The 6851-nt window shown below is 40.9% G+C and overlaps 1 long non-coding RNA gene across 1 annotated transcript; it reads left to right on the top strand.

Moving 5' to 3' along the window:
- The first annotated feature begins 3251 nt into the window (after positions 1–3251).
- Positions 3252–6851, top strand: LOC121544237. The gene is made up of 3 exons (XR_005996072.2): positions 3252–3914; positions 5140–5218; positions 6492–6851. It is a non-coding gene; the product is annotated as an uncharacterized LOC121544237 (long non-coding RNA).

The following is a 6851-nucleotide window of genomic DNA, read 5'->3' as shown; positions in this document are numbered from 1 at the left end:
ACAACCTCACAGTCACACTCCAAACTCCACTATGGCCAAGACCAAAGAGCTGTCAAAGGACACCAGAAACAAAATTGTAGACCTGCACCAGGCTGGGAAGACTGAATCTGCAATAGGTAAGCAGCTTGGTTTGAAGAAATCAACTGTGGGAGCAATTATTAGGAAATGGAAGACATACAAGACCACTGATAATCTCCCTCGATCTGGGGCTCCACGCAAGATCTCACCCGTGGGGTCAAAATGATCAGAAGAACGGTGAGCAAAAATCCCAGAACCACACGGGGGGACCTAGTGAATGACCTGCAGAGAGCTGGGACCAAAGTAACAAAGCCTACCATCAGTAACACACTACGCCGCCAGGGACTCAAATCCTGCAGTGCCAGACGTGTCCACCTGCTTAAGTCAGTACATGTCCAGGCCCGTCTGAAGTTTGCTAGAGTGCATTTGGATGATCCAGAAGAGGATTGGGAGAATGTCATATGGTCAGATGAAACCAAAATAGAACTTTTTTGGTAAAAACTCAACTCGTCGTGTTTGGAGGACAAAGAATGCTGAGTTGCATCCAAAGAACACCATACCTACTGTGAAGCATGGGGGTGGAAACATCATGCTTTGGGGCTGTTTTTCTGCAAAGGGACCAGGACGACTGATCCGTGTAAAGGAAAGAATTAATGGGGCCATGTATCGTGAGATTTTGAGTGAAAACCTCCTTCCATCAGCAAGGGCATTGAAGATGAAACGTGGCTGGGTCTTTCAGCATGACAATGATCCCAAACACACCGCCCGGGCAACGAAGGAGTGGCTTCGTAAGAAGCATTTCAAGGTCCTGGAGTGGCCTAGCCAGTCTCCAGATCTCAACCCCATAGAAAATCTTTGGAGGGAGTTGAAAGTCCGTGTTGCCCAGCGACAGCCCCAAAACATCACTGCTCTAGAGGAGATCTGCATGGAGAAATGGGCCAAAATACCAGCAACAGTGTGTGAAAACCTTGTGAAGACTTCCAGAAAACGTTTGACCTGTGTCATTGCCAACAAAGGGTATATAACAAACTATTGAGAAACTTTTGTTATTGACCAAATACTTATTTTCCACCATAATTTGCAAATAAATTCATAAAAAATCCTACAATGTGATTTTCTGGATTTTTTTCTTCTCATTTTGTCTGTCATAGTTGACGTGTAGCTATGAAGAAAATTACAGGTCTCTCTCATCTTTTTAAGTGGGAGAACTTGCACAATTGGTGGCTGACTAAATACTTTTTTTCCCCACTGTATCTGTAAACTTGTTTTGCACAGTTTCTACAAATCCAAATCGGGTCAAGGTAAAACATTTTATGAGTTAATAAATGGGTTTTGCCACTGGAAATAACTTTTTTTTGTGCTGCATTGGGATCTAAATGTTTCCCTTACCAATTATCAGTTTGACTTTTCCCTCATCAAGGGCCAGCTTTGCTGAAGTCCCTTTATTGGCATTTCCAATTTGTCCAGATAATCCATGGGTAGCAATCACCTCCCTCCCAAACACAGCCACAGCCAGGTCTTTGAACAAGGCTGTGGTGGAGGCGCCACCTCTACCACAGGCCTGCAGCGTGGCATTACTTATGCCCAAAGGGGTAATCCCCTCTGCCGATGGTCCTGGCTGTATAAATGTTAACGTAATCCTACACTAATATCTTAGCACTGCCCAACGTTAAAAGATGACAAATAGACTTCTTGACTGGCTAACTAAGCACTTACCTTTGTGGTTGGGCAGTGACCTGAGAGGCTGGAGGCTGGGGCAACAGCTTCAAGTTTTAGAAGCAAGGCTATTCATGAGATTGAAAAACAGAAACAAATAAACCTGTTTTTAATTCAGTCATTTGAAAAGAGTGAGAGACAGACAGAAGAGAGAGAGAGAGACGTTCAGGTACTTCCTTAATAACAATACAAATATGCCTATAGCAATACATACCTCTCTGCAGAGACATGTTCAGGGTTGTCATAGCAATACATACCTCTCTGCAGAGACATGTTCAGGGTTGTCAGTTCCTGGTTTTGGACCTTCAACTGTTTCACCTCTTTTTTTTTTTAAAGCCTTCATCTCCTCTTATTTAAAAAAAAAAATATATATATATTTAGCAGACACTCTTATCCAGAGCAATTAGGGTTAAGTGCCTTGCTCAAGGGCACATCGACAGATTTTTCACCTAGTCGGCTCTGGGATTAGAACCAGCGACCTTTCGGTTACTGGCACAACGCTCTTAACCACTAAGCTATCTTCCTCAGGCTTATTTTCCTTTCCTGTGATCTTCTCCATAACTTTGAGAAAACACTTTATGTTGGAGTTGTCTTGAGATGGCTATGCATATTCATAACATGGGGCTAGTAGCATAGCGTCTCTCTCCATTGAATACAGGCGGTTGACGTCAAGAACCCTCATCGAATATTCAAAATTGGATTACAATAATGAGATGTATCCACCAATCCAAAGAAAGGATGGGCGGGAGCTATTCCGTGCCGCTTTGTGGACAACGACTCCCATTGTTAGGGCGGAGAGACATGTATCTTGTCAGTATATCAATAATCTTTGCTGCCCCTCTGACAGCAGGATGACAGCTAGCTAGCTAGCCACGTGACACTCTTTTCACGCCATTTCGCCCGGTGGGTGGTGCTGTACGTCACGATGGCCGTGGGTTTCAAAGTGGAACTCTATTCCACATCAAGTAACTCACGCCAGCAAGCAGTAAAATTAGATTTAAAAAAACAGATAAAAATAAGAACTTGAGGCTGTAATCGCTGCCAAAGGCGCTTCCACAAAGTACTGAGTAAAGGGTCTGAATACTGATGGAAATGTGATATTTCCGTTTTTTATATTTTTGCTCAAATGTCTGAAAAACAGTTTTTGCTTTGTCATTATGGGGTATTGTGTGTAGATTGATGAGGGGGGGGGGGGAAACGACCTCAGACTGGGGCGAATGTTCACCTTCCAACAGGACAACGCAAGAGTGGCTTTGGGACAGGTCTCTGAATGTCCTTGAGTGGCCCAGCCAGAGACCAGACTTGAACCCGATCGAACATCTCTGGAGAGACCTGAAAACAGCTGCTCAAATTTCTAAAAACCAGTTTTTGCTTTGTCATTATGGGCTATTGTGTGTAGATTGATGAGGGGGGGACCCATTTAATCATTTTTAGAATATGGCAGTAACGTAACAAAATATGGAAAATGTCAAGGGGTCTGAATGCTTTCTGAAGGTATGGTTTCTAGAACCATACCGAAGTTGAGAATCAATTCACGTTCAGATGTAGTATTTGGCTGTTTTTGCTTCCAGAGACATTTCACCTTTAAACAGAACATGTAAGGTTCTTGGGCTTTAAGGAGTAACGTTAGACTACTTTAGACCATTATTGGGCTAGGGTATAGGTCCTTGGGTAGGGAACAAATTAAATTTAAAAAACTAAATCCGTTCTGCAGTAAAAATCCAATAAATTCAATAATGTTGAAAATGTGAATGTGTGGAGACTAAAAGTAATTTTTTTCCATTTCAACTTGTTGTAGAATAAATAGGGAATTATTTAAGAAAAGTGCAAGGGTGCATATAAACGTGTCCTGATACTGTAGAACGCTGGCTAATGAGTCTATCTGAGAAAAAGTCCAATCGTAGTGACGGAGAGCAACCTTGGGTTAAAACAGGTCCATATAAAGCAATAGTTGCTATCTGCCAATGAGGGGCCATGTACACGCAAATAGAAGCAGGAAGAGAGTTTTAGACGGTGATGTATGAACATTAGGAAGTAGTCATTTTATTTGGTTTCTTGATCCTTGACACACACACACACATAAATATTTGTGCATAGATACACCGTCACACACCCAGACTCAAACCCTCACATGGCTCTTCATCTCTCCGTCTTCCTCCTCCTCATCATCATCATCTCAGGTAATGGAAACATGTTTCTATGAAGTGATGAAGTCTCATGGTTCCTTTCAGTTTGCTTCCTTGAAGTCCGAGACGTGGAGTTCAGGCTAGATCTGCGTAGGGCTTTAGCATGTATTTTACTGAGCAGCTCTATGCTTTAGAATAGTCTGTAACATGTCTCTCAAAGGAAATATTCTTATTGAATAAATATATTATATATCTATATATATTTATTTTTACATGTTATGGTGTCCTTATTGTGAGGGCCATATATTTAGGCTGCATCTGCAGACACAACATCCTAAATGTGCTGTTGTGTCTGCAGAGGCTGGTTCATTGGGGTCTTGTGTCAGTGCAGACAGGAAGTGTCATTGGGGTCTTGTGTCAGTGCAGACAGGAAGTGTCATTGGGGTCTTGTGTCAGTGCAGACAGGAAGTGTCATTGGGGTCTTGTGTCAGTGCAGACAGGAAGTGTCATTGGGGTCTTGTGTCAGTGCAGACAGGAAGTGTCATTGGGGTCTTGTGTCAGTGCAGACAGGAAGTGTCATTGGGGTCTTGTGTCAGTGCAGACAGGAAGTGTCATTGGGGTCTTGTCTGTGCAGACAGGAAGTTCCACCACCATCCCATACCTCTTATCATCAACATTTAGAAAAGCTTGGGACTTGAAGGTTCTGTCTGCAAAAAGATGATTTTTTGAGATCATTGGCTTCTTTAAAGTTCTGAACCCTCATTGGTTTGAATGGTGTCAGCAATTTTTTTAGATTGTATTATTTTTTAACTTAACGACATGAATTTGGTTATTTTAGAGTACTGAACATTAAACAGAACAAGACTATGCAAATAACTTAATTTCGACAAATAAAATGCAGATAGAACCTCATAGTCCCACGCTCTCGATTTCTTAAACTCTGGTGTAAAAGGACGTTGCGTTTTATTATTGCTTTTCTATAGTAAGCACTGCCCATCCTAGCTGTGAAATAATATTGTTCCATCTTCCCACTTCTGAATAACAGTTTGATATCTGAAGTTGCTCCAAATCTGTAACAGAAGTCATTTTTCTAAGTATCACCCTGAAAATAATAGACCTTTATTTCATGCTTTTACTTCCTCACATACATTTACATTGACATTTTAGTCATTTTAGCAGACGCTCTTATCCAGAGCCACTTACAGTTAGTGAGTGCATACATTTTCATACTGGCATAGACACCAGTCTGTGAAAAACTATCATTTTGTTTCCTCTACAGTAATGTCAATGCCAACCACCGAAGACTCAACATACTTAACATCAGAGTACAGCATGTATACATCTGAAGACGTCGTTAGGTGAGTGTACATAAGCAATCAGAAATGTATTGTGTACATGATTTAATATGGGATTAATAACGGGGTCGTTCCATTTCAGCAAGCCATGACACCCACCATTTCAGATTGTTCTGCAATCGTTTCTGTAGTTAGAAAAAGAGAAGATTAGCATTCCTAAAACGTTATTTTGATGAAATATAATTTGATCGCTGAGAAATTAAGCTAATTGATTGCACCCAAATTGACCATTTTAATTTACAGGATTTATATATTATTCAATAAATATAGTACCTAACATCTGTACCGAACTTTTTTTTCTAACAATAAGTAAGAATTCAAAGAAATGGTCAAAAGCCACCCACAGACCTCCCACATGCCATGCAAATCCCAACCCAACAACGAGTATACAGTATAAGTTCTCTATGTTTGACACCACAGGAGGATGGTTGCACCTTAACTGGGGAGGACGGGCTCGTGGTAATGGCTGGAGCGGAATAGGTGGAATGGTATCAAACACAGGGTTTCTAAGTGTTTGATGCCATTCCATTAGCGCCGTTCCGGACATTATGAGCCTTCCTCCCCCTCAGCAGCCTCCAGTGTTTGACAAGTAGTATGGAGCTGCAGCTCGGAGTATGGAGTAGTATGGAGCTGCAGCTAGGAGTATGGAGTAGTATGGAGCTGCAGCTCGGAGTATGGAGTAGTATGGAGCTGCAGCTCGGAGTATGGAGTAGTATGGAGCTGCAGCTCGGAGTATGGAGTAGTATGGAGCTGCGGTTTCTTCATCCTATGTCATGTATTTTCAGTGGATTTGGTTATTTATATTTTTTCCCATGTTCAGAGAAATTAGTCATTGAAGTTGTTAGGTTTATGTCCCATCCTACAACGCATTACCAGGTTCTGACCACTAGATGGTGCTGATCTTGCTATTATTATTATATATTTTTTAAGAATAACCCCTCACAATGTTAAAGGGATAGATCACCCAATTTACACAATTACATATTGGTTTCCTTCCCCTGTAAGCAGTCCATGGACAAGGTATGACAGCAACCCATGCTTTGGTTTAGTTTACCTGGCCACGGTTTCAAATGCTACCTATAATGGTACCTATATTAGCATTTTCGTGCTTCGTATCCAGAATCTTCTAGAAGCAACATCATTGGATTAATTACTCAAATCAATTTTTCTGATAATTTAGGATGATTTTGAAAGTGTGTCCCCTATCTGCTTCAAACATTTTGTTGAAGTGCTGTTTGCCGAAGTGTCCTCAAAAAGCAATGTTATTCTTCAACAGATTACTCTACAGATTGGAGCGAGCACTCTTCTATCTGGTGAAAACCGTTAATACAGTGCTCTTCCTCCTGTGCACCATCATTGCTGAAATGAATTTCAGGTTTAACCGACTCCAAAATATAAAATTGGCACATGGTTTTATTTCTAGTTAATATTGTAATATTTTTTTGGTGTCTCCATAATATTGCTGGTCTGCAGAAATATATGGACAAACTGATTTTTAGTTTTGTTTAGCTCTTTTGTCACTGATTTAACTGATTTACCAGTGTTGAATTGTTTTGAATGACTAATTACCACTGTTAACCTACATAAATGAAACATGCATATTTTGCTAATAAAAACATTTTAAAGACACTTTAGG

This window comes from Coregonus clupeaformis, chromosome 29, assembly GCF_020615455.1.
Source record: "Coregonus clupeaformis isolate EN_2021a chromosome 29, ASM2061545v1, whole genome shotgun sequence".
NCBI classification, from domain to species: domain Eukaryota; kingdom Metazoa; phylum Chordata; class Actinopteri; order Salmoniformes; family Salmonidae; genus Coregonus; species Coregonus clupeaformis.
Note: the sequence above shows the minus strand (reverse complement) of the source record. Positions and strands in the feature narration are given on the sequence as shown.